This window comes from Pan troglodytes, chromosome 2 (assembly GCF_028858775.2).
Source record: "Pan troglodytes isolate AG18354 chromosome 2, NHGRI_mPanTro3-v2.0_pri, whole genome shotgun sequence".
NCBI lineage: Eukaryota > Metazoa > Chordata > Mammalia > Primates > Hominidae > Pan > Pan troglodytes.
The window spans coordinates 104,708,763-104,723,241 of record NC_086015.1 but is presented as its reverse complement, the minus strand read 5'-3'; the positions used below and the strand labels follow the sequence as shown (position 1 = coordinate 104,723,241).

The window sequence follows — 14,479 nt, the reverse complement described above, 5'->3', positions numbered from 1 at the left end:
ACGCCCAGCTAATTTTTTGTATTTTTTAGTAGAGACAGGGTTTCACCGTGTTAGCCAGGTTGGTCTCGATCTCCTGACCTCGTGATCTGCCTGCTTCGGCCTCCCAAAGTGCTGGCATTACAGGTGTGAGCCACTGCCCCCGGCCTTGTCCGTTATTTTTATATTCAGACTCTAGAATTTTAACTAGTACTTAGTGCTCAGTAAATAGTTTTTGAATGAATGGCTGAACACATTCCTTAAAAAAATGGTTTGAGATTTTCCATTAACAAATGGAAAAGCTGAATTCCATTGACAAATGTAGCTTGTTGTGCCAATAAGAGAAATGCAGATCTGAAGTTGCCTTTGTTTTAAGCTCTAGGAGAGGATTGTGTGTGGACTGGAAATAAGAAAAAATCTGTGGCACAAAGCTAGGGATGGTCAGTTAGTACATTCTGTTAGATTTATAAACTTCCATTTGCTACAAGCTTCTGAAGCTTCTCTTTTTATTTTCTGTGTTCAGCCTGTAGGATACTTTTTATATAAATGAAAAGTTGATTATCTTAATTTTTTTCCCCCCAAACTATCCAAAGCTAACTTCTGGTTTGTATTTCTATTGTAAGCCTAATTACATTAAATAGTACTTATAGTTGCCTTTTTAAATATCTACAACAAATTTTATTATTTAAAACTCTTTATTTTCTATGAATTCTTGAATTTTTCTTCTTTTGGAAAATATTTTCACCTAGGTTCTACTTAGTGAATCAGTAATGACAATTTTAACTTTATACTTTATTAGGTCTCTTGCTAAGTCTTCCCCCCAAAATGAGAATTTCAGTGGCATTATTCAGTTACTAAATTTAATGTGTAATTGGGGAAATTAGTAATGTATCTATCAAGTGGCTCATGCCTATGTATCTATCAAGTGGCTCATGCCTATAATCCTAGCCCTTTGGGAGGCTGAGGCACGAGGATCACTTGAGGCGAGGAGTTCAAGACTAGCCTAGGAGGCATAGTGAGATCTTGTTTCTGCTAAAAATGAAAAAAATGAGCCAGATGTGATGGTGCATGCTTGTAGTCTCAGCTACTTGGGAGGCTGAGGTGGGAGGATCGCTTGAGCCCAGGAGTTCAAGATTGCAGTGAGCTATGATAGCCACTGCATCCTAGTCTGGGTGACAGGGCAAGACTGTGTCTCAAAAACAACAGCCGGGTATGGTGGCTCACGCCTGTAATCCCAGCACTTTGGGAGGCCGAGGCGGGTGGATCATCTGAGGTCAGGAGTTCGAGGCCAGCCTGACCAACATGGCGAAACCTTGTCTCTACTGAAAATACAAAATTAGCTGGGCGTGGTGGCAGGGGCCTATAATCCCAACCACTCGGGAGGCTGAGGCAGGAGAATTGCTTGAACCCAGGAGGTGGAGGTTGCAGTAAGCTGAGACCGCACCATTGCACTCCAGCCTGGGCAACAAGAGCGAAATTTCATCTCAAAAAACACACAAACAACAACAACAACAACAACAAAAGTACCTATCCACGTTGCAGTATAGCTGTTTATTTCCACCTCCTCTGCTATACCATGAGCTCCTTGAGGAGAAGAGGTATTGTGTCTTATTTGCATTTATACCTAGGACTTAGCTCAATGTATACTAAATTTTTTGCTCTTGGATTAATGCGTATGTCATTTAATGTAAAATTCAGTTTTCTGAGTTGTAAACAGAGAAGTAATTTTGAATGCCCTATGTACGTCACAAAAATGTTCTTTTTCTTTTCTTTTAAATCTCACTTCTGAGAATTCTTTGTGCCCATAAAATAAATGAAAATATTATTGAAGGTACTTTCTGTTGGAGAAAAAGTTGTGATGATTGAGCTTTAAGTCAAATGATGAGCAAAAAAAAAAAAAAGAAAAAGATTAAAAGAAAAAACTTATGATGTGCCATTGCCCATGGAACTCAGATGATGTCAGTGCACATTTATGTTGTTAAGAAAAATCACACTTTTGAAGATTGTATGAAACAATCAAATTGTAATCTGTACGCTTCTGCCTTTATGCCATTCTGGGGCTAAGGTTTAATAATATTAATAGGTATAATATTTCTGGTCATTCCCCAAAACTATTCAGTGGGAACACTAGCTCTCCTTTAAATCCTTTCTAAATAGATGTGGAATTTCCAGGTGATTTTGATGTGGACCTTGAAAATTAATTCTCTTAGTGACAATTTTATTTGATTCGTGTATTTGGAATAAGCATGAACTTTGGAGCCAGACATCTGGATTAAGATATTAGCTATACTGCTAATACACTGACTTACCTTGGACAGGTTTCTTACCCTGTCTTTAAAGCAGGGATAATAATACACACCTTATTGGGTTAGTGTGCAGATTTAAGGAGATGATCCATGTAAAGTCCCAAGTATAATGCCAGGAAGTTAGCAGGTGATTATTAAAAGTTAGTCATTATTTTTGTGTCTCTCTTATTGGTGCTGATATCAGAAGTATTATTAAAGGATATTACTATAGTTGATGTTACTGAAATCTTCTACAATGAGGGTGCCAACATGTGTTCCTGAGTCCACTTATCGTCATCACCATTGCTGCCAAAGCAATTGTTATGGCTTTGTTAGCCTCCCCATTTAATTTAGCAAATACTGAACTCCTTAAACCAAGCTTTAGTTCTTTCTTCCCTTAAGATGAATTTGTTAATCTTAACCCTAAGATCATATGGAATTAAAAAAGAGCCCAAATAGCCAAAGCAGTCCTGAGTGAAAAGAATAAAACTGGAGGCATTACACTACCTGACTTCAAAATATATTACAAGGCTATAGTAACCAAAACAGCATGGTATAAAAACAGACCCATAGGCCAATGGAACAGAACAGAGAACCTATACATAAATCCATATATTTACAGCCAGCTGATTTTCAGCAAAAGGTGCCAAGAACATACACTGGGGAAAGGACACCCTCTTCAATAGTGATCCTGGGAAAATATGCAGAAGAGTGAAACTAGACCCCTATCTCTCACCACATATAAAAAATCAACCCAAGATAAATTAAATACTTTAAGCGTAAGACCTGAAACTATAAAACTACTGGAAGAAAACATAGGGGACATGCTTCTGGACATTGGTCTAGGCAAAGATTTTTTGACTTAGACCTCACACAGGCAACAACAAAAAATACATAAATGAGACTATATTAAGCTGAATGGCTTCTGCACAGCTAAGGAGCCAACCCATCAACAGAGTAAAGAGACAACTTCCAGAATGGGAGAAAATGTTTGTAAACTATTCATCCAAGAAGGGACTGATACCCAGAATATATGAGGAATCCAAACAACTCAACAGTAAAAATAAACAAATAATCCCACTAAAAAGTGTGCAAGTGACATAAAAAGACATTTCTCAAAAAAAGACATACAAATGACAAACAGGTATGTGAACAGTGCTCAGCATTGCTAAGTGTAAGGGAAAAGCAAATCAAAACTACAATGAGATATCATCTTACCTCAGCTAGAATGGCGGTTAGAAAGACAAAGAATAGCAGATGTTGGCAAGGATGTGGAGAAGAGGGAACTCTCATACACTGTTGGTGGGAATGTAAATTGGTGTAACTATTATGGAAAGCAGTATGGAGATTTATCAGAAAACTAAAATAGATTAAAAAAAAGAAACAAAAAAGAAAAAAAACAAACAAATTTTAAAAAGAAGTCCCAGCTACTCGGGAGGCTGAGGCAGGAGAATGGCGTGAACCTGGGAGGCGGAGCTTACAGGGAGCCGAGATTGTGCCACTGCACTCCAGCCTGGGCGACAGAGCCAGACTCCGTCTCAAAAAAAAAAAAAATTTAAAAAGAAACATAAAAATAGAACCACTGTACAATCCAGTAGTCCTGCTACTGGTATTTATCTAAAGGAAAGGAAGTCAATATACCAAAGAGATACATGCACCTACCATGTTTTTTTGCAGTACTATTCACCATAGCAAAGATACAGAATCAACTTAAGTGTCCCATCAGTGGATAATGAAAATACGGTGTCTGTATACACAATGGAATACCATTCAGCCATAAAAAAGAATGAAATCCTGTCATGTGCAGCAACATGGATAGAACTAGAGGTCATTATATGAAATAAGACAGGCACAGAAAGATAAATGTTGGATGTTCTCTCTCACATGTGAGAGCTTAAATAAGTTGATCTCATAGAGGCAGAGAGTAGAATTATAAACACTAGAGGCTGGGAAGTGTATGTGTGGTGGGGGGCAATGGAGAGAATTTGGTTAATGGCTACTATATAGTTAGATAGAAATAATATGTTTTAATATCCAGTAGCAGAGTAGGGTGACTGTAGTGCATTGTATATTTTAAAATAGCTAGAAGAGAGGAATTGAAATGTTCCCAACACATGGAAATGATAAATACTTGAGGTGATGGATACCCCAGATAATTTGACTTGATCATTACACATTCTGTGCATGTACCAAATACCATATGTACCCGTGAGAATGAGTTGTTATAAACCTGTTTGTCCTATTTAGTCTTTTTGCACACTTCTGCTTCCTCTTACACTTTTCTACCATGCTATGAAGAGCAGGAAGCCCTCACTAGAAGCTGCCAGATGTAGCCACCCAGTCTCAAACTTTTCAGCTTGATTAGCTGTGAGCTAAATAAATTTCTATTCATTATATTGTATTACCTGGTCTCAGGTATTCAGTTACAGCAACACGAAACAGACTAAGACATTTATATTTCCCCAATTAGTGAAGTTGAGCATTTTTTCATATGTCTATTGGACATTTGTATATTTTCTTTTGATAAATGTCTATTCATTCTGTTACCCATTTTTTAAATTGGATTATTTGTTTTCTTTTTATAGAGTTGTTTGAGTTTCCTTACATATTTTAGATATGTACGTATCCCTAGTGAGATGTATGATTTGTGACTATCTCCCAATCTATAGGTTGTCTCTCCACTCTGAAAATGATTTCATTGGTTGTACAAAAGCTTTTAATTTTGATGTAATCCCTTTTGTCTGTTTTTTGCTTTTGTTACCTGTGCTTTTTGGGTGAAATCTAAAAAATCATTGCTCAGACCAATGTCATATAGTTATTCCCCTGTTTTGGAAATTTTACATTTTCAGGTCTTATGGTTAAATTTTTAACCCATTTTGAGTAGATTTTTGTATATGGTGAGAAATAGGGGTATAGTTTCATTCTTCTGCATATGGGTATTTAGTTTTTCCAGCAACATTTATTGAAGAGGGTATCCTTTTGCAGTATATGTTCTTGGTGCCTTTGTTGAAAGTCAATTGGCTCTAAATATGGGGATTTATTTCTGGGTTTTCTATTCTGTTCCATTGGTCTATGTATTTGTTTTTTAAAGAGACGGGGTCTTGCTTTGTCATCCAGACTGTAGTGCAGTCCATGATCATAGTTCACTGTACCCTTGAACTCCTGACTTCAAGCAATCTTCCCTCCTCAGCCTCCTGGGACTACAGATGTGTACCACCACACCCAGCTGTTTTTATACCAATGTCATGCTGTTTTGGTTACTACAGCTTTGTAATATATTTTGAAGTCAGATAGTGTGATGCCTCCAGCATTGTTCTTTTTGCTCAGTATTGCTTTGGTTATTTGGTGTCTTTTGTGGTTCCATGTGAATTTTTGGATTGGTTTTTCTGTTTCTAGGAAGAATATCATTGGCATTTTGATTGGGATTGCATTTTATTTGTAGATTGCTTTGGGAAGTATGGTCATTTTAACACTATTAGTTCTAATCCATGAGCTTGGGATATCTTTCCATTTGTTTATGTCCTCTTTAATTTCTTTCATTGGTGTTTTGTAGTTTCCAATTTAGAGATCTTTCAACTCTATGGTTAAATTTATTCGTAGTTATTTTATTCTGTAGCTATTCTAAGTGGAATTACTTAATTTTTTTTCCAGCTAGTTCGTTGCTGGTATATGCTACTGATTTTTCTATGTTGATTCAGTGTCCTGCAATTTAAATGAATTTATTAGTTTTTGGATGGAGTTTTTGCATGGAGTATTTAGGTTTTTCTATATGTATGGTCATGTCATCTGGAAAGAGGGATACTTTGACTACCTCTTTTCTAATTTGGATGCCCTTTCTTTCTTTCTCTTACCTAATTGCTCTGGATAGGACTTCTAGGACTGTGCTGAATAAGAGTCGTGAAGGTGGGCATCCTTGTCTTGTTCCAGTTCTTTGAGGAAAGGCTTCCAGATTTTATTCAATCAGTATAATTTGGCTGTGGATTTGTCATATAGGGCCTTAATCATGTTGCAGTGTGTTACTTCTGTGCCTGTTATTTTGAGGGTTTTTATCATGGGGGGATATTGAATATTATCAAATGCTTTTTTTGCATCTGTTGAGGTGATCACATGGTTTTTGCCCTTCGTTCTAATATGAGGTATCACAATTATTGATTTGTGTGTGTCTTGCATCCCTGAGATAAATCTCACTGGATCATGGTGCATTATCTTTTTTGATGTGTGGCTGGATTCTGTTTGCTAGTATTCTGTTGAGGATTTTTGCATCTGTGTTGCTCATATTGGCCTGAACTTTTTTTCTCATGTCCTTGTATAGTTTTGTTATCAGGGTAGTGCTGGCCTTGTAGAATGAGTTAGATAAAATTTCCTCCTCTTAAGTTGTTTGGAGTGGTTTGAGAAGAATTGGTGTTAGTTCCTCTCTATAAGATTGATAGAATTCAGCAATAAAACCATCCAGTCCTGGGCTTTTCTTTGTTGATAGACCTTTTATTACTGCTTTGATCTTGTTGCTTGTTACTGGTATGTTCAGGTTTTCTCTTTCTTCCTGATTCAATCTTGTAGGTTGTATGTCTCTAGGAATTTTTCAGTTTCCTTGAGATTTTCCAGTTTGCTGGCATATACTTGTTCATAATATCCTCTGATTATTCTTTGTATTTCTGTGGTATCAGTTTTAATGCCTCCTTTTTTTGTTTCTGATTGTATTTATTTCGGTGTTCTTTCTTGTTTTTTTTTTTAATCTTGGTTGGTGTAGCCAGTGATTTTTGTCTTTAAAAAACAATTTTTCATTATGTTGATCCTTTTAATTTTTCTTACTATATTTCATTTAGTTCTTCTATGACTTTATTATCTTTTTGTTTCTACTAATTTTGGGTTTAGTTTGTTATTGCTTTTCTAGTTTTTTGAGATGCATCATTTGGTTGTTTATTTGAAATCTTTCTACTTTTTGATTTAGGTGTTTACTGCTATAAATTTCCCTCTTAGCACTGCTTTTGCTGGATCCCATATGTTATGGTATGCTGTATTTCTGTTTTCATTTGTTTTAATACTTTTAAAATTTCTTTTTTATTTTTTTCCCTTGATCCAGTGGTTCTTCAGGAGCATGTTGTTTAAGTTCCATGTGCAGTTTCTAAAGTTCCTTTGTTACTGATTTCTAGTTTTATTTCATTGCAGTCTCAGAAGATAGTTGATATGATTTTGATTTTTAAAAAGTTATTGAGATTTGTTTTGTGTCTTAACATATGGTCTATCCTGGAGAATGTTCCATATGCTGATGAGAAGAATGTATATTCTGCAGCCATGGGTGAAATGTTTTGTAAATGTCTGTTAGGCCCATTTGATCAATAGTGTAGATTAAGTCTGATACTTTGTTGTTCAATTTCTGTCTTGATGATCTGTCCACTGCTGAGAGTAGGGTGTTGAAATCCCCCATTATTTTTGTATTGGAGTCTGTCTCTTCTTTTAGATCTAATAATATTTGCTTTATATTTCTGTGTTCTCTAATATTAAGTGCATGTATATTTGGAATTATATCCTCTTAGCTTATCTCTTTATCATTATATAATGTAGTTCTTTGTCTTTTTTTTACAGTTTTTGACTTAAAAGTCTACAAATGGAAACCAAAAGCATGACTTAAAATTTGCAAATGGAAACCGAAAGCAGTCTTAAAGTTTGATGTATGTATAGCTGCTCTTGCATGCTTTTGGTTTCCATTTGTGTGGAATGTTTTTTTTTTTTTTTCGGTCAATGTATGTCTTTATAGGTGACGTGAGTAGGGAGCATACAGTTGGGTCATTTTAAAAAAATGGATTCAGCCAGTTCATGTCTTTCTGTTTTTTTTTTTGTTTTTTTTTTTGTTTTTTTTTTTTTGAGACAGAGTCTCACTCTGTTGCCCAAGCTAGAGTGCAGTGGCACAATCTCAACTCACTGCAACCTCCGCCTCCCAGGTTCAAGCAGTTCTCCTGTCTCAGACTCCCAAGTAGCTGGGACTACAGATGCCCACCACCATGCCTGGCTAATTTTTGTATTTTTAGTAGAGATGGGGTTTCACCATATTGGTCAGGCTGGTCTCTAACTCCTGACCTCAGGTGATCCACCCGCCTCAGCCTCCCAAAGTGCTGGGATTACAAGCATGAGCCACTGTGCCTGGCTCATATATTTCAAGTTGGCAATTTAATTCCTTTACATTCAGGCTATTATTAATAGATGAGGACTTAACTCCTGCATTTTGTAAATTGTTTTCTGGGTGTTTTGTATATCCTTTTTTTCTTTCTTCCACTTTTATCATTTATCACTTCAGTTTGGTGGTTTTCTGTAGTGACAGTGTTCAACTCCTTTGTCATTTTCATTTGTATATCTGTTCAACAGTTAGTTTTGTACTTTTAGGTATGTTCTTTATTTTAGATAGTGCCATTTTGCTTCTGGGTGTAGGATTTTCTTAAGCATTTAATGTAAGTAGGGCCTGTCTAGTGGTGAAGAGTTCCCTCAGCTTTTGCTTGTCTGGGAAAAACTCTTACTCATTTATGAAGGATAACTTTGCTAGATATGGTATCCTTGGCTGGCAGTTTCTTTTTCTTTTAGTACTTTGAATATATCATCTCATTCTCTTCTGGCCTGCATGTTTTCTGTGGAGAAATCTGCTGTTTGTTTGATGGAGATTCTCTTATAAGTGTCTAGACATGTTTCTTTTGCTGTTCTTAGAATTTTCTTGTTGTCTCTGACTTGGTAGTTTGACCATGATGTGCTGCGGAGAAGACCTTTGTATTGTATCTATTTGAGGATCTCTGTATTTCCTGTGTCTGTATGTCTAAATCTGTTGCTAGATTTGAAGGCTGAGGTGGGAGGATTGCTTGAGCCCAGGAGTTCAAGGCTGCAGTGAGCTAGGATTGCACCACTCTACTCTAGCTTGGGTGGCTGAGGGAGACCCCACCTCTAAAAAAGTAAAAATTAAAAATAAAATAATAAAAATAAATCTTTTGCTCAACTGGGGAAGTTTTCAGCTATTATTTCTTGAAGTATGTTTTCTATCCCTTTGTTTTTTCTCTTTGCCTTCTGGGACATTGAATGGAATATTTGGTCATTTTATGGTGTCTTATATGTCATGTAGGCTTTCTTCATTTTTTAATTCTTTTTTTCTATTTTTATGTGTCTGTTTTTTCAGAAGATCTGTCTTCAAGTTCAGAAATTCTTCTTGGTCTAGTCTATTGTTGAAGCTTTTGATTGTATTTTTTGTTTCATTAATTGGATTCTTAAGTTCCAGGATTTCTGTTTAGTTCTTTTTTTTTTTTTCTTGATATCTATTTATTTCCTGAATTTCCCCTTCAGATCCTGAATTGTTTTCCTAATTTCTTCATATTATATATTTGTGTTCTATCTCTCTCAGTTTAAAAAAATCATTATTTTGAATTCTTTTTCAGATATTTTATGGATTTCCTTTTCATTGAAATATGTTATTGGAGAATTATTATATTCCTTTGTACATGTCATGTTTCCTTTTTCATGTTTCTTATGTTCTTACATTGATATCTGCACATCTGGTTGAACAGTTATTTCTTCCAATTTTATGTATTAGCTTTTGTAGGGAAACTTTTTCCTGTAGATGTGTATATATAGTGTTGCTTGAGTAAGATGCTATGGCTTTGATTCTGTCTGGATGGGCATTATGGTGCAGTCTGTGTATAATTTTTTTGGCTATAATCAACGTCAGTGGTGTCTGTGTTCCTCAGTGGCTTAGGTTTTTGTTGTTAGTGGAGGCTGTGGTGAGGCTCTGCTGAGATGGAGACTCCAAGCAAGCTGGCCCTTAGATACCTGTGGTGGTGGTGGCAGGCTGGATGTGCTGGTCCTTGGACCCCCAGGCTTCTAACAGTTGTGCTGGTGGTGGCAGGTCCTGGTGGGCCAGTTCTTGGGCCTTCAGGTGGTCTTGCTCAGGTGTCATGGTGGCAGTGGTGGTTCATAGACTTTTGTGATGTGTGAGTGGCATTGGTGATGGTAGTAGCTGTGACTGGTCAATCCTTATTCTTTAAGCACTGCACAAGTGGGTGTCTGTGGTGGCTGGGCTAGCCAGTCCCCGAACTTCCAGGAGGCATCTGCAGGAACTGCCAGCAGGCTGGGTGGGCCTATGCCTAGGCTCCCAGACAGTGCATGTCAGGTAGGCTTGTACTCAGTCCGCCAGAAGCCATGTGCAGGAGCCATTGGTGGTGTGCTCCCTAGTTGATCCCTAGTCCCCCTGACAATACATGTGCTCATTGGCAGTGATGGCAGTGGGTAAGATGGACTTGTCCTCTAGCCCCACTGATGGTGTGTGCAGATGGTTACAGATGGGGCAGGTTGATTTTCAGGCTCCCGGAAGAATCATGGGGGTAATGACTTAAGTGGTGGCTGGCAGGAAGTACCTGTCCTCATGCTCCCTGATGGAGTGCACAGGCAGTGGCTGTGGCAACCTGGGTGTGTCATTTCCCAGGCCTCTGGATGGCGCACTGTGGTGCTGGCAATGGTGGTCATGATGGCTCTGTGGACACCAGCAGTGGTGGGCAGGGAAGGCCCCAGGTCCCTGAATGATGTGTGTGGGTGCCGCCAGCAGAAGTTGTGAGGGGGCAGGTCTCTAGTCAGGCTCCCCAGTGGTGTGTGCAAGGCTCTGGCCATAATGGGTGGGTTGGGTTAATCCTTAGACGTGTTGACAGTGCACTTGGGTGCCAGCAGTGGTATTGGTGGGTGGGGTGGGCCTGTTTTCAGGCCCCAGAATGGCTCATGCTGCCTGTGATGTTGGTGGGTGGGGTAGGCCTGTTGTCAGGCCTCTCAATGGTATGTGCTGGTACTGGTGGTAGTTGGTGTGGTGGGTTGATTTTTTTAATCCCTGGACAGCACATTCATGTGCTAATGGTGGCAGTGAGCAGGGCTGACCTAGTCTTATGCTCTCTGATTGTGCATGTGGGCACCGGCTGCATTGGGTAGGGCTGGTTGCTTCCCAGGTCCCTGAACCATGCACTCAGGCCCTGGTGATGGTGGCAGTGGCCAGGGAAGGCATGTACTCAGTCCCCTGTATGGTGCACATGGGTGCCAGCAGCAGCAGTTGTTAGGGTCCATTGATTCCCAGGCTCCCAGCTGATGTACTTGGGTGCCAACATTGGTGGCGTTGGCAGGGCTTGCCTATTTTTAGGCCCCTGTATGGCATGTGCTAGTGCCTGCAGCAGGTAGGAGACACTTATTCTGGGAGCCTGGGATGTCAGCTGGGAAGGCTGGTCCCCAGACCCTCTGAAGATGTGTGCAGATGTTGTAGCAGCTCTGCCCCTGGAGGGAGCTGGGTTGCTGTTAGTGCCTAGGCAGGCACCTCTCAGGCTTTGGGAGAACATGCTTTGACTCCTTTTGTCCTGGGGGCAACCTTCCTGGAGCATTGCACTACTTGTTTTCTGGCACGCAGGATACTGTCTGGGCTAGAGTGCTGGGGATCTGGCCACACTACTGGTTCCAGCCAACCTTGTAATGCTGCAGCCTTCTAGGTGGATTTGGAGAATGTTAGCAGGCCTTCAGGGATGTGGAAATAGAGGGGCTGTTGGGCCTCAGGGCATGATGTCCTCTGTTGGTCACTAGGCTCTCAAAATGGTGCTGCGTTGCAGCTGCTTGAGTCTCAGGGGATGTGTGGGATCCAGCATGATCTCTCCCTATTGAACAGTGCAGTTATGTGGACTCCAGGCAGCCCCCATATTAGTCTCAGGTCCTGCCAGGGCCAAGGGGCTCTCCTTTACCTAGGATTACAAGAGTCTTCAGTGGAACATGGACTTCCGGGGATTTCTTGCTTACCTTTTCTTCACAGCAAGGAGTCTATCCTGGCTCTGAGTGCATCTTAGCCAGGACAATTGCTTCATTTCCCTTTTTCTGTGCCTGAGAGATTCCCTGTCAGTTCTCTGCTGAATTACAGTGTTATTTTTTAGGAGCTCTATTTGATAGGTGGTTATCTAACAGCTGTTTTGGTTCTTAATTGTGGAGGAGGCAAGTGCCAGATACCTCTAGTCAGCCTCTTGAAGCCCCCTCATTAATTTTTTTTTTATCCATGTATTCTTGTAGTTCACTGACGTTCTTTAAGAGGATTATTCTGTATTTCCTATCTGTCCTTTCACAGATCTTTCTTCAAGGTCCTGTTGTTAGCGGCTTTGCTCATTTTATTTTGGAGGTGTCTTGATATCCTGATTTTTCTGATCCTTGTGTCCTTGTCTTGTTGTCTGCTCATTTGAGGAGAGCTACCTTTTTTAGTTTTTACAGTTTTGGCAGAGATGGACCTTCTCCATTTAGTCTGGCTTATAATTCTAGATGTGTCAGCTGGTAATGATCCTTGGTAGACAGAGTTTGCTGTTGGGTTCTCTAGATGACTGGCTGCTGCCTTTGCTCTGAGTTTGGGTAGGTCAGCTGACTGGGCTTTGCTATCGACTGAGAGCACTGGAGGAGCTCTGCAATGCATTTGAGCTCTGGATGGTAGTGTAATTGTCTTAGATGGAGAGGGTCACAAGATGTATTCTCTGGCTGTGTGATACTGCTATTTGAGTTCAGCAGTTGGACGGGGTTGCAGGAGAGGCCCTAAGTTTAGGTGGAGTTGCCCATCAGATGGATAGGACCACCTGCTTTGCTAAGTAAAAATGCATAGTTGACGTTAGACTCTTGCCTATGTGGGGCCTTGGTGTAGGCTTTGAAGCTGGACTGAGCACTGTTTAATCTCCTAAATGTGGCAGATTTAGCCCCTGCCTTTTGCCAAAATCTGCTGTAGTGGTCATCCTTGTCCTTGGGTGGGGTCTGAGGGTGGGCTTTGAGGTTGTGGGGAGTGTTCACTTCATTTACTTATGTGTAATTCCTCATGAGAAGACATTCAAGGTATTTTTTTTGTCTATATGTCAATGCTTCAGTAAGTGGCACATATATATATACTGTATATATACACACACACATGCATACACACACATCTCCATATATTTATTCTAGTAAATCCTTTCAGTTTGAATGTGTTATACTCTAACAAGATTAGGTGTTACGATTAAACTTTTTTTGATAAGCCGTAGGCAAAAATATATAATTGTTTTCATTAAATTGTCTTCATTTCATTCGTCTTTTATTTTTTGTATTAGGCCATTCTTGCACTGCTATAAGTGAAATACCCAATACTGGGTAGTATGTAAGAAATGAGGTTTAATAGGCTCACAGTTCTACAGACTGTACAGGAAGCATAGCAGCATCTGCTTCTGGGGAGACCTCAGGAAGCTTACAATCGTGGTGATGTCACAGGATCCTTGTGGTGTTGCTTCGCCAGCTGGTGACCTCTTTGCCTGAGTTTTACTTGGGTCTGCTGGGCTTGTTCTGCCCACTTGGCCTGGCAGGCTGTGCTTGGCTCCCACTACTGGCCCGGATTCCATACCTGCCAACGGGGAGCCAGGTGCAGAGTGGCGAGGGGTGTGTGAGCGAGTGAGTGCTGGGTCTGGCCACTGTGCACAGCCAGGCATGTTGGCTGTGGCGGGACGGGCAGCTCCAGGTGCTGGCACGGGTGCTGGCTTCCCACAAGACTGCAGTTGGACCAGTCGTACTGCAAGTGGCTTCCACTGCTGGCACTGGGGATTGAGGTGGTGCCCAGAAGCTTGGAGACACCAGGAACTGCAGAGCCCCAAAGAGGGTGTCACAGCCCTGGCTAGGGGAACTCTTAGGTGGGCTCCCTTAAGGGCCACAGCTCTTCTTTCCTTCTGTCTTCTCTTCTTCTAGTCGCCCGCAACGTGGCAAGAGTGTGTAGCACCCTTTTTAGCCCTGTTTGTATTATAGCTCTTCCAGTCCTGCCACTTGGCAGGTCCTGAATTCTTGTCCTGTGTTCAGGAAGAATTAGGTACGTGGACAACTGGAGGGTGAGTAAGGTAAAGTGGTGTTTTATTGAGTGACAGTACAGCTCTCAGGAGACCCGAAGTGGATAGCTCCTATTTGCAGGCAGGTCCTGTCGAGTATACAGCTCTCAGCTGAGAGGGGACCCACAGTGGGTAGCTTCTCTCTGCAGGCAGGTAGTCCTGATATCTGCCCAAGTCTGGCTGAGTCCAGGGGTTTTTATGGGCTTTGGAGGGTAGGAAGTGCATGCTTATTGGTCCATAGGCAGCCATGGCTCAGCCTGGAGAAAGCACCATAAGTTGTCACTCTGGTCCACGGAACTGGGAGCCTGGGCCCCAGACTTCAGGCTGTCCCAGGCCTGAAGGAGGGGCTTCACTGGG

General features: G+C 40.6%; 1 protein-coding gene across 25 annotated transcripts in view; it reads left to right on the top strand.

Moving 5' to 3' along the window:
* The window catches only part of SENP7 (SUMO specific peptidase 7), a 199,069-nt gene that overhangs the window by 124,868 nt on the left and 59,722 nt on the right, over positions 1-14,479 (top strand). The gene's annotated exons all lie outside the window — the stretch shown is intronic.